Genomic DNA, 19,300 nt, shown 5'->3' with positions numbered 1-19,300 from the left:
CCATATGGCCACAGCCTGTCAGGTCTCATCTGGATAGCTTGCTTCCTCTTCCTCTGTGTGCCCGCCAGGCCTACCCACCAAAGGGAAGTGATCAAATAGGGGGCATCAGAGTTCATGTCAGAGGAAGTCCCTGATGCACCCACAACCTTGGAGAATGAGCTGTCCATTGGCTATATCTGAACAGGGAGGTCTAAGTTTACTGCATGCATTGTCCTTCATTGGTGCATCAGTTCGTCTAAGCCCCCCTGGGTCTGGATCTACCAGCTTTGATGGTCTCCTTGGGAGTTCCTGGACCCTCTGAGCCCTTCCATACCACTCTGACCCAGAGTCCAGCAGCAAGTCCCAGCATCTTTCCCAATCCCCTTGTGGGTGGGGTCTCTCAGAGGACATCTATGTTGGACTAATATCCACTTATGAGTATATACTATGCATGTCTGGGTCTGAGTTACCTCACTCAGGATGATCATTTCTAGTTCCATCCATTTGCCTGTAAATTTCAAGATTTCCTTGTTTTTAATAGCTGAGTAGTATTCCATAGTGTAAATGTACCACAGTTTCTTTATCCATTCTTCAACTGAGGGAAATTTAAGTTGGTTCCAGGTTCTGGTCATTACAAATAAAGTTGCTATGAACATGGTTGAGCAAATGTCCTTGTTGTATGGTGGAGCATCTTTTGGGTTTATGCCCAGGAGTGGAATAGCTGGGTCTTGAGGTAGCACTATTCCCAATTTTCTGAGAAAGAGCCAGATTGATGTCCACAGTAGTTGTACAAGTTTGCACTCCCACCAGCAATGGAAAAGTGTTCCCTTTTCTCTACATCCTCTTCAGCATGTGCTGTCACTTGAGTTTTTTATCTTAGCCATCCTGATGGATGTAAGATGGAATCTCAGAGTCATTTTGATTTGTAGTTCCCTGATGATTAAGGATGTTGAACATTTCTTTAAGTGTTTCTCAGCCATTTGATAGCCCTCTGTTGAGAATTTCTGTTTAGTTCTATACCCCATTTTTAATTGGGTTATTTGGTTTGGTGGTTTTAATTTCTTGAGTTCTTTATATATTTTGGATATTAGGCCTTTGTCAGATGTAGGGTTTGTGAAGGTCTTTTCCCAGTCTGTAGGCTGTCATTTTATTCTGTTGAGAGTGTCCTTTGCCTTACAGAAGCTTTTCAATTTCATGGTCCCATTTATTAATTGTTGGTCTTAGAGACTGAGCTGTTGGTGTTCTGTTCAGGAAGTTGTCTCCTGTGTCAGTGAGTTCAAGGCTCCTCTCCACTTTTTCTTTTAACATATTTAGGGTATCCGGTTTCACATTGAGGTCTTTAATCCATTGGAGTTTTGTACAGGATGATTAATAAGGGTCTATTTGCATTTTTCCACATGTAGATATCCAGTTACACCAGCACCACTTATTGAAGATGCTTTTTTTCTTTACATGGTTTTGGCTTCTTCGTCGAAAATCAAGTGTCCATAGGTGTGTGGGTTTATTTCTGGGTCTTGGTTCCAATTCCACTGATAAACCAGCTTATTTATATGCCAGTATCATGCTGTTTTAATAATTGTTACTCTGTAGTACAGCTTGAGATCAGGGATGAAGATTCTTCTTTTATTGTACAGGATTGTTTTAGCTATTCTGAGTTTTTATTTTTCCATATGAAGTTGAGAGTTGATCTTTAAAGTTCTGTAAAGAATTGTGTGGGTATTCTGATGAGAATTACATTGAATCTGTAGATTGATTTTGGTAAGATGGACATTTTTACTATGTTGACTCTCCCGATCCACTGGCATGAGAGATCTTTCCATCTTCTGATATCTTCTTCAATTTCTTTCTTTAGAGACTTACAGACTTTTTCATACAAGTCTTTCACTTGGTTGGTTAGAGTTACACCAAGATATTTTATATTATTTGTGGCTATTGTGAAGAATGGTGTAGTTTCCCTAATTTCTTTCTCAGCATGATTGTCACTTGTATATAGGAGGAATACTGACATTTTTGAGTTAATTTTTTTTATCCAGCCAATTTGCTGAAGGTGATTATCAGCTGTAGGATTTCTCTGGCAGAATTTTGGGAGTCACTTATGTACACTATCATATCATCTGTGAATAAGGATAATTTGACTGCCTCCTTTCCCATTTGTATCCCCTTGATCTCCTTTTGTTGTCTTATTTCTCGGGCTCGAACTTCAAGAACTATATTGAAGAGATATGGAGAAAGTGGGCAACTTTGTCAAGTCCCCGATTTTAGTGGAATTTCCTTGAGTATCTCTCCATTTAATTTGATGTTAGCTATTGGCTTGCTGTATATAGTTTTTATTATGTTTAGGTATGTGTCTTGTATTCCTGATTTCTCCAAAACTTTTAACATGAGCAAATTTTTTATTTTCTCTATTGCTTTTTTTGGCATCTAAGGAGATGATTATGTGGTTTTTTCTTTCAGTTTGCTTATATGATGGATTATATTGATGAATTTCCATATATTGAACCATCCCTGCATGCCTGGGATGAAGCCTACTTGGTCATGGTGTATGACATTTTTGATGTATTCTTGGATTTGGTTTGAGAGTATTTCATTATTTTCGAGTCAATGTTTATAAGAGAAATTGGTCTGAAGTTCTCATTCTTTGTTGAGTCTTTGTGAGGTTTCGGTATCAAGGTGACTGTGGCTTCATAGAATGAGTTTGGTACTGTTCCTTTCATTTCTATTTTTTGAAGCAATTTAAAGAATATCAGTATTAGCTCTTCTCTGAAGGTCTGGTAGAATTCTACGCTGAAACCATCTGGGCCTGAGCTTTTTTTATTTTTTTATTTTTTTATTTTTTATTTTTTGGTTGGGAGACTTTTGACGGCCGTTTCTATTTCTGCAGGAGAAATAGGACTATTTAATTTGTTTATCTGATCATGATTTCAACTTTGGCAAGTGGAATCTATCAAGAAAATTGCAGAGACAGTTTTTTATTTGTCCTAGGCAAGGAAATGGGCATCTTAATGATTCTTCATTTTGAAGAGGATTGGGTTTTGTGAGGTGTTAAGTCTCTGACCCAGTTCTGGTCTGACAGAGTTCTTTGTCCTTATGTCCAATTTTTTTTTATAGGTGTGTAAAATGGAAGCTTTTGGTATCTTTTCTGTGGAGGTCAGCTCCAGCTGCTCCAGCTATTTCATTCCTGTTAAGAACAGTTATTTTTCAGATTTAAAAATAGTTGTTACAGTCTAATAGTCAAAAGAACAGGCATGAGTATCTTTTTTTAGAATCTTTCCACCAGTGCTTCAACATAGGATTATGGTTACAATATCGAGGTAAATTCTCCTCCCATGTAACTCTGTGAAATCCAATAATTATGTACTTTCAAAATGTAATGGTAAGGTAGACATCAATGCGACATTCTCACTGCAAGAAAGAACAGCAAGAGCAAGATAAGAGTAACAGACCATTGGTAAGTACAATACCCCACAGAACAGACAGTATTAAATCTTTAGGCTTGAAAGCAATCCCCTTTGATTCCATGCCTTCCTTTTGAACACATGGCAATGCAATTACATTCCTAAGCTTCCCACAGGTTTTCTAGGAAGAGCATATGCCACATGTCTCAAAGATTGAGGAATAGCATACCTGTAATTGTTTCAACACACTGTGACTCTCAAGTTCTAGTTTCTTGGAGATGGACATATTTCCATGACTCCACTAGTCTTTTATGTAGTCATTATATAGTGGCCATAATCCAGAGTCTTCTCTTAGATTGCCCTTATGGGAGTCCTAACTCTCATAGTAGTCTCACTAGTATAGCAGTCTCTCGCTGATTCTCGTGGGCATCTGAGAAATTCTTAGAAATCTGTATAAAAGTAGTAGTACCTCCACAGCTTATGCATCCTGTGTGCCTGCAGAGCTAAGGAATAAAGTAATAAATAATTATTACTTATTAAATAAGTAATTGATTATTACTAATTATTAAGTAATTAAGCTGCACTTGGGCTTATTAAAACCACAAGTAGAATAGCCAAAAAATACTAGCCAATGTAGTTAGAGACATGAAGAATCCTTGGACAGTAAATCAAAAAACATCAAAGCATCCTGCCTCCATATCATTTTCTAATGGTCTGGGGTTTTCCTTTTAAACCATTTTTTTTCTCAAGGCCTTAGTACTCTGGCCTATGAAGTGTGTGTTACTCACCACTATCATAATGAAAAGCATTTAACTTCTTTTTGTTCATTCTGATCTCCTTATCAAGAGATTCTTTCAGTCATGTCCCTGGTTTTGTTCCCTCAACACGTTTTGTTCTTTACATTCACAGGCTGAGAAAATTTTAAACCTTTATATTCAGTTTCCATTTTGATTATAAATGCCACCTAAATAATTTCTGTTTTCATATGTATATAATACATGGGGAATACTATAGTCTAGATCAAAAAATGTCCTCTAAAAGGAAGTGATGGATACTTTATGAGGTGTGCCCTGGAAGATATGCCCACTGGTGAAGTAATGGCAACACTATCTATGGTGGTAACCAACTGCTCCTTGATTGGATTTGAGGTTGTCTCCACAGGAGGAAATTCATGCCTAGTTTTGTAAACATGATCCAAACCCATGTTTAGACCCAAGGGGAGAATCTACTGATATTGTTTTCTAAATGTTCATCTTATCAAACTGCCTTCAACCTTGGTCTGAGAAGCTTCTTATTGCAATTTATAGTGGCTAATGCTGAGATACATTCAAAGAGAACTGTTCAAAGCACTGAAAATATGCATCTGTGAATACTCAGACATAGATGGGACATATATAGCAACAATCTTCACCAAGGTACTGGGAACATCATGAAAGATGGGTATGGAACAAAAGTAAGAGCCAAAGGATGGAGAGGAATGCTGTAAAATGTTATCCTCTGGATATAATATAGTTGTTGTACATATGAACCCACAGAAACTGTGGTTACCTACCCAAGACATACATAAAACAAGCCAGTCATAAATTTCATCATGAAGTGGGGAGGAGTATGTAAGCAACCAATGATAGCTGGGGAGACATTGGCAGTGAATGGCTTCTGAGAGGAGGGAAAGTCACCTTGTTTAGGAGTATGGCCAGTATAAATTTTCCATGCCCCAGTGGATGACCCCATGCTTGTGTGCATACAGGCAATAATAACTGAACTTAGTGGGTTAAATATGTATATACATATACATATATGTTATTGATGAAGGTTCTGTGAGGAGTTGGAGGAAGAGGAGCCAATGATGAATACAATCAAGATACGTTGTATATATGCATACATTTTCAAAGAATAAATTAAAGAAAAAAATTAGAAAAAAGAGGTGTGGCTTGGACCAAGGAGATGACTCTGCAGATTAATTAATTAATTAACTAAGTGTAATTTGTAAGAAGTGGTTTAAAAGAAGTGTTGACTAATTGGAGAGACCTTTTGGTCACGGGGCCTTGAAGGAAATAACTGGATATCATCTCTCCTCTATTTTCCCTCTTTCTTGTGTCCCAGCAATCAGGTGAGTCATTTTCTACTTTTCCAGGGAAGAAAAGTAAGTGAATGGTCATTTGAAAAGAGAAAACTGAGCCAAGAAATAAATAACAAGAAGCTAGAGTTATTCCAAGAAGGAGTTGCTGGTTTGGGGATACCGAAACTGTTTTACTTGGATACAGGTAGAACATTCAGCATTTATTAGGTCCTATAGGTAAGCATCAAAGAGGAAATATGGGTGGCTTTTTAAGAAGTGCAATCTTTACCAAGGAGACATATCAAGACAAGTAAGTGGCCTGGCTTGAATAAGTTGAGAGTTTTAGAGTTTTGTCACACATGTTGACAATGAGAATTGATTGTTCTCATTGATAAAGCTGTTCTTTTTGTCCTAGCTAATGAGAGGGTCAAGTTGCATGAGAAGGTGACCACAGGAACCGCTTTTTCACTGAAGCTGATAGCCTTAGTACAAATGAGAGGTTGGTAAGAGAATGGCATCTGTCAAGACTTTACACACATCTGACAAGTTAAGAAATGTAATTTGTGTTCATATTCAGTCATGAGCATGCTGGGATAGATAATAAGTTTGACAAGACAGGATCTCCATTGGAAATGTATATGTAGAGAGACTGTCGGTTGTGTCCATTTAAATGAAGTAGCTAAGTATGCACTGCCAAGCCAGTTAGAAGTTAAAGGCTAGCAAAGTCAGAAGGCCTCTACAAGGGCATAGTTTCATTTGAGGTGATAATGAGCCTTTTTGAGAAGGTGATAAGGAAAGTGGCTGTAGGGGATGGAAACAGGAGAAGGAATATGACAGATGCCAGAGTTGTGAGATATCTGCCAAAGAGAGCTTCAGGTAAGAAATGGAACCAACCCAAAAGAGAGACGTGTGTTGTAGTCTGCAAGCTGGAACGATGAAGCTATTCTGACATCAGACATGGAGCTAGAGAACTTACAGTTTTTCCTGTTAGATTTTTTTTTCTTGCTTTGATGCAGTATATCCTTACTATGGATATCCTCACTTCTGGAATTGTAATGTGTATTCTGTGCTACTCCATGTTGGAAGTATGTAATTTATTTTTTTGATTTTATAAGGAATTGCAGTTAAGAGATTCCCTTGAGTCTCAGAAGAGACTTTGGGCTTTTGAATTGTTGGGACTGTGAAATACTGTGGAGACTTTTGAATTTGCACTAAATACATTTTTGCATTATGAAAAAGCCACAAGCCTATGCCAAGGAGTAGAATATAAGGATTTGAATGAGAATGCCTCCCAGAACCTCAGGCATTGAGTACTTGACCATCAGTTAGTGAAATTATTTGGGAAGGATTGTCTCAGTGAACTGAGACTTGAACAAGTCTTTTGAAACCTTAAAGCCTACCCACAGTGACACATCTCCTCAAGGCCACACCTCCTAATCCTTACCAAACACTTCCACCAATATTCAAAGATGATATGAGCTTTTAGGGTCCATTGTCATTCAAACCACCATTCATGATAACAGCCCTGTGGCTTGACTGCAGTTGGAGATCCAAGTCTCACTTGATGAGGTCTGAACATGACACCTTTGAGTAGCCTTTTATCCTTTGGGAAGGTTTTGAGATAGACACAACCCTCTGAGTTAATATGGGAGGTGATCCTGAGGTGAGGTCGTATTTGGGACTATACTTAGGCTGGTATTTAGTGACAGTCTTGATTATCTGTCACTAAGATATAACAAGTTGAGACCAGTTATGAGCTTTATGATGTAACAATAGGTCAGTCTAGATGAAGAGCCTACCATAAAGGCTTCCAAAATGGCTGAGATAAGTGATAGACTCAGAGGTGAGGTGGTATCTTAAAAGTGGCCGTAGGAGGGGAGTGGGACAAGACTGTTTAGTCTCAAGTGTGAACTTGAGGAGATCTTTTTAGAGTTAGATTAACCTTTTTGACATCTGCAGAAAATTGAAGGTGCCACGTGTCATGGAAGTAATATTTAATTTTGAGAGATTCATTTACTGTCTAATTGATATTGGAAGTGAAAGCCACAATTTTATCAGACTGTAGGAAGTAGAGGAGCCCAAAGTGAGAGGTAATATATTCTATGAAGAACATGGAACATCTCTGAAGCCCTTTTTGTTTCATCTAAAATTTTTGGTATCCACTAGAACTAGAAGATATTTGAGTCCTTTGTTTGAGACATGTGAGTAAAATTTATTTGCCAGCCTCATGGTGGTGGTGCACGCCTTTAATCCCAGCACTCAGGAGGCAGAGGCAAGTGGATGGCTGTGAGTTTGAGGCCAGCCAGGTCTACAAAGTGAGTCCAGGACAGCCAAGGCTAAACAGAGAAACCCTGTCTCGAAAAAAACAAAAAGAAGAAGAAGAAGAAGAAGAAGAAGAAGAAGAAGAAGAAAAAGAAGAAGAAAGAAAGAAAGAAAAAAAGAAAGGAAGAAAGAAAAATTATTTGCCAATCTTCCCTTGGTATAGTTTTTCTATGCTGAATTGGTAGTAGAATGAAAAGCCTCTTATCCACATGGGGTAAGTTTTTAAAGACTTGGGACAGCATTTGTATGGTCTGAACTATAGGTTAGTAAATCGCCTATGCAGTGAAAAAGGCTGCTCACTTTGGGAAAAATTTAAAGTAGGACAAAGCAGTAAAGTAAGACAGTCTAGGAAAATTGCTCAGTAGAGGGTCCCGACTTTAGAAGGCAAGTGGAAACTTTGATTCTACGTAGATAGGAATTAAAAAGAAAGTATCCTTATAGCCTAACATCAAGAACCAGGGGGCATATGAAGATATCTGACCCAAAAAAAGTAAAGGTTTGGAACTATGGGATCTACCAAGACCACAGCCTCATTCATGACCTTCAAGTTATGGAACATATTTTAGGATCCATCTGGCATGTTTATTGTTGAGATAAGCAGGTGGCATGGGGAGTCACAGAAGTGGCTAAGAAATGATCAATAAGAAGTTGTACACCTTTCTTTCCATCTACTCTGTAGAGTCTCGAGAATTATCTATAGTATATAAACTTTCAGTTTCAAATTAGTGAGTTTATTAAGCACAAAGCAAGCAAAAGTAAAAGAACAGGTAGCAAATACCTATAGAAAGGCACAGAAGAGAACAGGCAAAATAACATTAAATCAAACTTACGCACTTCATCCATCCCGCAGAAATAAATTGCTGAAACTGCACTGAAGTGATCAGCTGGTGTTCCTGATTGAAAGCCCCAGACAGAACATAGCAGTCTCTCCATGGATGAGTTTCTGGCTTCTTTTTCCCACCACGGGTACTTTTAATGCTATGAAATGGATAAACAATAGTAACCTTTGTTGCAAAGGGTTTTTATCCCAAGCCGTTTAAGGGGTCATTTTTTTTTTTAGTGCCCTTAGCTGGTCCCTGTTTTTCTTTCCCTGTTACAGAGTTAGAGTCAAGCTGTCCCAGGACAGGTTTTATAGAACATTTGAAATAAACAAGCATGACTCAAAAATGCTGAGAAAGTCTACTCTATTTCCAGAAACAGCCTAAACAGAACATGGCAAGTTACCAATATGGTATATATCACATGATTCTTTGAGCTTTTAATGATACTGAGACCTTCAGTAAAAGTTGGAGTTCCCAGGGACAACTGTGACAGGAGTGGTTGTTTGTGAGCATCCAGGAATAGTCATCCTAGACGTTGGTAGGAACGTGTGGAGTGGTATAACGGTCTATAGTAAAGACCACAAACAGGGACTTTAAGGTTCCAGACAGGACTGGGACACTTGGTGTTCAGATGTTTAAACATGTTGTTCCTAGACAGAGTGTGGTTCATATGTTTGAATGCTTTGTCAATATATTTAGTGGAGCTGTTTCAGAAGAATTGGATGTAGAGTGGTTGGAGTAGTTGTGACCTTATTGGAGGTGTGTCATTGAGGGTGTATTTTGATGCTTCAAAAGCATCTCTCTCTCTGTCTCTCTGTCTCTCTGTCTCTGTCTGTCTGTCTGTCTGTCTGTCTCTCTCTCTCTCTCTCTCTCTCTCTCTCTCTCTCTCTTTATCTATCTATCTATCTATCTATCTATCTATCTATCTATCTATCGCTCTCATCTTTGAATTTGGATGTAAAGCTCTCAGCTACTGCTCCAGTGCCATGGCTGTTTTCCACTGAAAGAATTATGGTAGTTTGAATAAAAATGCCCCCATAGGTCCATAGGGAGTGGCACTATTAGGAGGTATGGCCTTGTTGGAGGAAATGCAGCCTTGTTGGAGGAAGTGTGTCACTGGAAGGCCTAGTGTGACTGTCTCTTCCTGCTTCCTGATGATCCAGCTCTCAGCTATCTCTCCAGTACCATGTCTGCCTGCATACCACTGTGCTTCCTGCCATGCTGATAATGGACTAAACCTTTGAATGTAAACCAGCCCCAATTATGTGCTTTCCTTATAAGAGCTGCTGTGGTCATAGTGTCTCTTCACAACAATAGAAACCTTAACTAAGACAATAATTATGAACTAACCTTCTGTGCTGGCTAGTTTTATGTCAAGTTGACACAAGCTAGAGTCATCTGAAAGGAGAGAACCTCAATTGAGAAAAATGCCTCCATAAGATCTGGCTCTAGGGAATTTTTTTTCTTTTTCTTTTTTTACATATACATTTTTGTTATTACACATATGTACAATAAACTACCTACATCAAGAAGAACCACAAGGCCTGGCGTGGTGGTGCACGCCTTTAATCCCAGCACTCGGGAGGCAGAGGCCGGAGGATCTCTGTGAGTTCGAGGCCAGCCTGGTTTACAAAGTGAGTTCAGGACAACCAAGGCTACACAGAGAGACCCTGTCTCGAAAAACCAGAAGAAGAAGAAGGAGGAGGAGAAGGAGGAGGAAGAGGAGGAGGAGGAGGAGGAGGAGAAGAAGAAGGAAGAACCAGGAAACAATCAGGAATTATATAAATGTTACATTCATAGTGTTTTGGCTATTTGTATTTGACAGCCTTGAAGAAACCACCTTTCCTATCTTGGTGCATCTAAAATTCTGATTGTAAATCTACCATATCTCATCTTTATCAACTTAAAATATCTATCTAGATCTAAAAACATCTTAATGCCTAAACAGCTAAGCTTAATTGTAAAACTAAACTATCTGGTCTTCAACCCCATCAGAGACTTGAGAAGGAATAAAATTAATTACATGAGTATACAGGGAGTGCAGGTTAGCAGATTCCAAAAACAGAAAATGACAGAGACAGTTTGCTGCCTGAACAGTCTCCCAAAACTCTCTATAATGTTGGAGCATCTTCTTCAGCCTTCTGGCCCAATATAGCTGACAGACATACTTGTAAGGCAGGAACTATTGAGGACTTGCTTACCCTGTCTTGGCAGAGTTTGTCTGTCGACTCTGCCTGCATCCAAGCTTGCCCTTTTTCAGGCAGAATTCTGTCTGTGGTAGAAAGGAGGACATTTTGCCCACTGAGTTTAAAGAAAGGCCTAATTCAAAATGGAATAAAGGGAGTGGTGCTCTAAGGGCAAGACCACCTGCAGCTAAGCCTCCAGCCTGTGAAAAGGGATTAAGGGAAAGATTAAGCAGCAAAGGAAACCATCAACAACAGCTGATGCAAATGTAATTCATGAAAAGGGCCAGGTTCCAGCTCTAGCAAGCAGAAAAACTTGGAAGCTTTGGATTTAGAGTCAGGAAGGATACAGGAAAGTGATTGTACAATCTTCCTCGATGGTTAAGGAAAACCACTGAGACCAGGCATGTGACAGGGGAGTCCATGCATGGAGGTCTGGAGAAGCCATTGTGTGAGGCATTATTGGTGAAGCCTGGATTGCATGGGAGACCCCAGTATATTGAAGATGCCAGAGTCATGGTATATCTGCTGAGAAGTGCTTCAGACAGTGTGTGAAACCAGCCAAAGAGACAAGAAGTGTGTGTTACAGTCAAAGCTGGAAGTAAAGAGCCATATAATAAATCCTTTGACATAGAATTGTGGGACTTGGAGTTTGCCCTGCTTGTTTTCAGTCTTGTTTTGTCATGTATTTCTTCACTATGTTGCCTTTCCTCCTGTTTGTATTGGTAATGTATAGTCTAGGTCACTGTGTGTTGGAAGTATGTAATCTGGTTTTTTATTTGATTTTAGAGGTCACAATTAAGAGATGTCCTTAAGTCTCAGAAGAGACTTTGGCCTTTAAGTGGTCTCAAGACTGTGAAAGACTATGGAAACTTTTAAAGCAGGCAGTTTGTTTTATGATATGACCACAAACGTATGTGTCCAGGGAGTGGAGATGTGGTGGTTTGAATAACACTGTCCCATAGCCCTGTATGATCGAAGGCTTTGTCCTCAGTTAGTGGAACTGTTTGGGAAGGACAAGGAGGTGTGGCATTGGAAGAAGTGTGGCCTTGTTGAAGGAGGTATATAAATGGAGGTGGCTTGGACCAAATATAATGAGGTTTCAAAATCCCACATTACTGTGGACTAATCCTCTAAAACTATAAGCAAGCCCCCAATTAAATGCTTTCTCTTATAGGTTGCCTTGATCATGGTGTCTCCACGGAGCAAAATAGTACTAAGACATAGAGGACAAAGGAACAACTAGCTATGCTCAGAAAGAAATGAGTAAAAAGACGATTTTATTTATCATATGGGTTAAGATCAGTGTTAAGTAAGCTTGTTAGGGCTTGTCATTAGTAACAGTAAGGATGTCTAGGGACTGGGTAGTCAAACAAGAGAAGGTCATCAAGGAAGAAATAGTCTCTCTCATGTCAGTAAGGAATGTAATTTTGGTCCAAGCCACACTGAGCATTATCCAAGACTTATACACTGAAATGGTGACTACTCTCCAGTCCTCAAAGGGAGAAGAACTTCTTGCCTCACTAAGCTCCTCATAGTTCAGGAATGAAATCAAGGGCATTTTTCTTTTTTTAGGTTTGACCAGAGAGTAAAGTCCTTAGATGGGCCTGGCCTTCCCTCACAGAGGAAAGGGGGACATTCTCTCTTCCAATGGTGCTTTCCTTTTCATATCAGACATAGCCCTGGGGGAAATTTATCACCTCGGAGCTTAAGGCACTCTCAGTGTCCTGACTGAGGACGGTAACAAATGAGATAGTCTGGAGCTGTGTTGGTTCCTTTAGACTGAACCAGGTCCACTAGATGGCACTATAGGATTTTCTAGGATCAATCAACACCATAATTGACATAGCCATAGATTGAACTGTTAATCCCTTTCTTCTTCTAGTTTAGCCCCTCTGGCTCTCAAGATTATTGAAAATGACCCAGTTATTGAAAATGACTATTATAAAATGGTAAAAGAATTCTGGGGTCTTGAGTTTCATTTTTGAAGCTATCCAGAGAGGCTTGGATTATACAAGGTAGAACCCATATAACTTGGCCTTCCTGACTTTTGGTGTACAGATTAATATAATTGTGCATGGTTTCAACTAACCTAGACTGAATGACAATGGTGTTCCCAAAATCTTCCTGTGTTACATCTCACAACTAGTTATAGTTAAGAAGTATTGCCTGCCAGTCTCAAAAAAGGCCACACACTCAGGGTAGGATAACTTTATCCCACCCCTAACAGGTCCATTCAACCTCTTGGTTCCCATGATACTTAGATGGTTTTATTTATGAAAACTTGAGCAAGATTTACAAATGATGCACACCTCGTCATTGAACATCTCACCCAGACAAACCCAACTGTCTCCTTTCCTCTTGGCTTAGTCTCTCCACTACTGGTCTTTTCTCTTCCTAACTCCTTTTTTACTTCAACCATCCCATTCTGTACCAGAATTCTGACATAGGAAGAATTCTGGTAGCTATAGCATTCTGTCGGGTATAAATTGGAGTGGCTAGGTTCCAGTATGTTTTATGGGATTTCCTTTCTCAAATGAACACTTCAGGGACCAGAGGAAGCTTGTTTTGCTGTTTTTTTCTTGGAGCATTTTTTTTCCAGGTGGAAAATCTTTTGATTTGAGGAATAGTGTATGCCCAGCCTCTTGCTGGCAAGCAGCCTCCATGAGTGGAAGGGAGGGAAAATGGGGAGATGTTTAGAGTTGAGTCATGGGTAGGTGTGGAAGTCCCATTACTTACTTGGTCCAGCATTCTCATGGGACAGACTAGACCACAGTAGCTCTTTCCTTTTGTACACTGGAGTTGCTCCTCCAGGCTAGAGAATGTGGGTGGAGAAGGGCTACCGCCACACAAGACTTCTCTATTTTTCCTCCTCCAAAACTTTAAGTTAAAGAATTTAAACCAGGTGCAGTGGCACACACCTGTAATCCCAGCACTTGGAGGCAGGGGTAGGCAGATCACTGTGAGTTCGACGCCAGCCTGGTCTACAAAGCAAGCAAAGCAAGTCCAGGACAGCCAAGGCTTCACAAAGAAACCCTGTCTCAAAAAACCAAACCAAATCAAAACAAAACCAAAAAAAGAGTTTAATCTTTTTCTGCCAGGAAGCTTAGCCTCCATACCCACAAGGAGATCAGCACATGGATTTTTATGTAGTGAGCAATGGCGATCTCAGGTTAGATTCTGGGAGAGGTAGATACCTGTGTCAGCTTGATCCTGCTCAATCATGGGTACAGAAAACCATTAACCCATGACATTATAAAGTCAAGAGACCATGGAATGACCCATTAAGATGAAATGTCCTCTGTCTTATAGCACCTTCAAAGAGAAGAAGATGCTTTCTGTCCCCATTATTGACACGTAACCCAGCAGATGAAACTCATTTGGACAATTCTAGGCAGGTCATAAAGATGACAGGTCCTTTGGGTTCAGTCATTTGTCATTGGGCTGAACAGTGAGTTATCTATGCAGGGTAAACCATGGAACTCAGGTCTATAGAGAAGCAATGCCGTTCGGGCATGGACAATATTGGTGTGAGTTCCCATGTGCTGATTAAGCTCCCGGAGAATCTAGTTCTGGAGAGGAGATGAATCCTCTCCCTTCAGAACCAAGCATCCTTTATCTCGAAATGACTTCCCAGGCCTTGTCTTGGGTCAAGCTGACCCCATGACTGTGATGAGGACAACTAAGCAGCCCAAGAATAAAAGCACGGTGCCCTTAAGAAGAGCTAGGGGATAAATTATTGCAAGTAAAAGCTACTGTTGCTTATCCCATGACAAAAAGATGTTTGTGGTAAAACAAATAATCAGATGCTTATCCATGCAGAAAGCACAGAAGACTTTCTGCCTAGAAGGCTCACAAGCAGTAACCCTAGAATAATAGTGGAAAGAGGACTTTCCTTTCTGAGAAAGTTTGTAAAGATAAATTTGAGGAAGGTTAGCAATGTGTCTACTTCTTCTCTCTATTTGATATTTGCTACTTGTGCTCAAAACCAGGACTACGGCTAGGGAAGACCATTCTCAGGACTGTATAAACTGAAATACAAAGGGCAAAGAGACCTGGGAACAGCAACTGTGGAAGCCAATCATAAAAAGGCAACAAGTCCAACAGCCCCTCTCAGCCCCTACTTGAGTCTCAGAGAGGAAAGCAAACAATATAAAGATGTCCTAAATGGGAATGTAAAGTCTCTCAGGAAAAGGGCCAACTATGTGAGCCTTGAGTTAAAGATTTGGGAATAACATACAGAAGATGTCTTAGGGCTTTCTCATTGCTCTGAAGAGGCACCACGACAAAGGCAACTCTTTAAAAGGACAGCATTGAATTGAAGCTGGCTTATAGTTTCAGAGGTTTAGTCCATTACTGGCATGGACAGAAAGCATGGCAAAATACAGGCAGATGTGGTGCTGGAGGAGCCAAGAATTCTACATCTTGATCCAAAAGCAGCCAGGAGACTGTCTTTCACAGGCAGTCAAGAGGAGGCTCTGATTACACACTGCGGGGAACATGAGCCTAGGAAACCTCAAAGCTCACCCCTACAATTGCACACTTCCTCCAGTGAGGCCATAGCTACTCCGACAAGGCCACAACTCCTACTAGTGCCACTCCCTGTGGGCCAAACATTCAAACACATAAGTCTCTGAGGACCAAACCTATTCAAACCACTACAGAAGCTGAGTTCTAAGTGATTCCAGCCTAGTCTAACTTATCTTGTCACTAAAACTGTCAGCAACTGGGGATTTATTTGACTAACTTGTCCAACCATAATTTACCAATTCACCCTAGCACAGACTGCCACCCTTTTTTCTTTTTAAAAACCCACTACTGAAGAAAAACACTTGCTGCTTGTTTGCTGCTGCTGCTGCTGCTTGCTGTCTGCCTTTGCAACCCTCACCCCACACCCCCAGCTTGCCCCTCCAGAGTAATAAATTTCCTTTGGGCTGAGAATTTGGTGTCTGAGTGTTGTCCTGTACTGACTCCAAGGGAGCAAATGATGGCCTGCAGGCAGACACAGTGCTGAAGAAGTAGGTGAGGGTTCTACATCTGGATCCACAGGCAGCAGGAAGAGGCAGTGAGCCACTAGGCCTAGCTTGAGCCTCTGAGACCTCAAAGCCCATTCCCCTAGTGACATACCTCCTCCAACAAAGCCAAGGCTACACCTCCTGGTAGTGCTTCTCCCTGAGTCTATGTGGGCCATTTTTATTCAAACCACCACAAGAGCTGAGAAGTTTTTTGAGCTTTTAAGTAAACATAATAGTTTTTTTCCATTGTGTAATACTTGCAATGGACCAAGATGGTAGGGAAAGCATCAGCCTATCTGAAGGAACAAAGCTACAAATAGTTTTTTGGATATTTTTTTCATGCTTATTCTCTAATAAAGGAAACATCTATCCCAGCTGCTGTTTTGCCCGTGTTCTTTCTAAAGGCTATAACATTCTAATGGTTTCACTCCGTATAGATTATAGGTGTTACCTGATCTTCACAGCATGTGAAGAGAGCATGGATGGTTCTCTGCTTCTCCAGAGCTATACAGACATGTAAATTCTATTGGAGATCTTCGGTTTGACCCAATGAACTCACTTTTGAGGGCTGTCCTCTCTCTGGTTGACACCCTCAAACACCAGCCCCTCTGTAACTTTGTGTGGGGGACCCATAGGGTTTCTGCATTACCTCTAGGGTGTGTGGCAGTTGAGTCCCTGTCTAGGATTTCTAACAATCCCTTTGTGTCTTGCACTCTCAAGATCTCTATTGTCACTCTCAGGCTGCTTTTATGTTTGCCTCGGGATCCACAGCCATTACTTTGTGTCTTGGACCTCTCGGGATCTCTTCCTTCTGTCTCCTGGCAGTGGTGGCCAGCATTTTGGCATACCTGCTTCAGATCTCCAAGCTGCCAGAGTCTGTCAGTGGCCCCTCGCTCTCAAATTGTCACTTTACTTTCCTGTCTGAGTGAGTGAGTCATCTTTCCAAGATGTACAATCTTTTGTCTGTCCCAGGGAATGAATTCAGCCGTATCCCTGTGTGACAACCACCCACCAAAGAAGGGATTGGGTTGTTTGACTAGTTGGTTTAGTTGTGTTTTGTTGTTTGTTTTTTTGTTTGAGATAAGGTCTTGCTACAGATCCTCTTGCCTTGGCCTGAGGAGTGCTGAAATTACAAATCTATGTGAACATGCCCAGCTTTCTTTTGAGCCATTTTTATATTTTTGTTCAAGTAAAATAGTCAATATTGCTATACTTAGATTCGGATTCCCTGTTATATTTGTTAATAGACCTTACTATTTTGCTAGGACTTAAAAAAATGTAAAATTGTCACAAATTTTTTTATCATCTTAGATAAAACTAACTGTCTCTGTATTATATCAATCTTAGTACATGTGCTGCTAAAGCAAGCACCATTTGCTAAGTTTTTTTAACTTTCTACGTATTCAATTCTGTTGTCTGCAAACAATGAAAGGTTTTTTCCTTCTCGAATTAACCATTTTGAATTGTTCTTTAAGTGGGTGAAAATGTATGTGCCACGTTAAATGCAAATGATATAAGTAATGAAAATAAGCATGCTTCCTTAAGGAGATAAACAGACACAGAACATGTTTCTAATCATTACTTCTCATCTCTTTTTTTGTATTCATTTATTATGTATACAGTGTTCTGCCTGTATGTACACTTGCACACCAGAAGAGGGCACCAGATCTCATTCTAGATGGTTGTGAGCCACCATGTGGTTGCTGGGAATTGAACTCAGGACCTTTGGAAGAGCAGCCAATGCTCTTAACCTCTAGGCCATCTTTCCAGCCCCTCGTGCCTTCTCTTTCCTAAAATTAATCTACTAAGGAGTGGTACTCTATAGTTCTACATTCATACAGATGGTCACATGTTCATTAATATATGAAAGCATGTATGCATATTTACCCATAAACATATGTGCACATACACACACATACACACTGCTACATCTCATCCACCCAGTTTCTAAGTACATACAAAGAGACATATTAAAGTATAAATGTCTGAGAGGTCTCTTTTAATTAAAGCATTTCCCTGACTACATTTTTTAGCCACAGTCTGCATGCTGGCACTAGGAGCCGTGTTGGCCAGGCACCATGTCACTATGGCAAAGTGAGAAAGCCACCTAGGCTGACAAGCCCAGGAGTGAGAATTTGAAGGGTCTGGGAGAATACTCCTGCTTTTTTTCCCCCCTTGGCCTCAATAAGAACATGACAGCAGGCTGGAGAGATGGCTCAGCAGTTAAGAGCACTGGCTGCTCTTCCAGAGGTCCTGAGTTCAATTCCCAACAACCACATGGTGGCTCACAACCAACTGTAGTGGACTCTGATTCCCTCTTCTGGTGTACATGAAGACACCAGATACAGTGTACTCATATGTATTAAATAAGTAAATCATAAAAAAGAAAAAAAGAAAAGGAGCCGGAGAGCATCTCTGCCACTGCAGCCTCCTAAGGAAGAAGAGCTTAGTCCATACTGTCTCTTAGAATTAGGAGGCGAACACATTGATTGAGACTGATGCAGAAACTGGCAGAGTTAAACCTGTGCTCAATAATAGCACTGACTTTACCAAGGTCCCCGAAAGTGTCTTAGTCAGTGTTCTATTGCTGTGAAGAGACACCGTGATCACTGCAGTTCTTATAAAGGGAAGCATTTAGTTGGGCCTGGCTTATAGGTACAGAAGATTAGTCCATTATCACGGCAGCATGCAGGCAGACATGGTGCTGAAGAAGGAGCCAGGAGTTCTACAGCTGGATCAACAAGCAGCAGGAACAGAGAATGGCATTGGGCCTGCCTTGAACATTTGACATCTCAAAGGCCAGATGCAGTGACAAACTTCCTCCAACAAGAACACACCTACTCCAGCAAGGCTACACCTTTTAATATGTCGGAATTAGGGCTACTCCCTAATGATCAAACATTAAAACATATAAGCTTATGGGGACTGTTCTCATTCAAACCACCACAGAAAGCAAATCTGCTTTCTTATTTTGCTTCTTTTATCCAACAAAGTATGACAGGGCAAGACATCGCAGAGGTTCCTCCATATTGTATTCTTGCTGAGACCATTTTAGGTTTTGATAGAGTTTGATCCCCTTGATGAGAAGCCCTGTGGAAAATTACCCAACTCTGTTCTAGGAACCTGAGGTCAAGATTCCCCAGTTAGCTTATCTCAGCTTCTGTTAAGCTGTTTGCTTTTGCAGACCTCCAGATAATTGCTTATATTGGCTTCTATTAAAAGGCCTGCTTGTATAGACCTCCTCTTCCAGATCACTGTTAAACTGTTTCCTTAATTCCTTGTGCAGATACCTCCTTTCAGCTTTTCATACCTGCTGCTACAGTGCTCACATACACAAATCCACCCCTGCAGCTACCAAGATATCCAGATGTGGTTTTTGCCTTCAAAAACCTTTTACTCTAAAAACCTGATACTATACTTGGGTTCCAAATACCTAAGTATAGTCTTAGTCTGCTGGTATAAAGACTTCTACTAGCTATAAAGTATGTCTGAGTGGTCATCTCTGGTGGATTCCCCGTAACAAAAG

Source organism: Acomys minous, assembly GCF_964271855.1.
Source record: "Acomys minous genome assembly, chromosome: 7".
Taxonomy (NCBI): Eukaryota; Metazoa; Chordata; class Mammalia; order Rodentia; family Muridae; genus Acomys; species Acomys minous.
The sequence above is the reverse complement of the archived record's forward strand: the minus strand, read 5'-3'. Positions refer to the sequence as shown.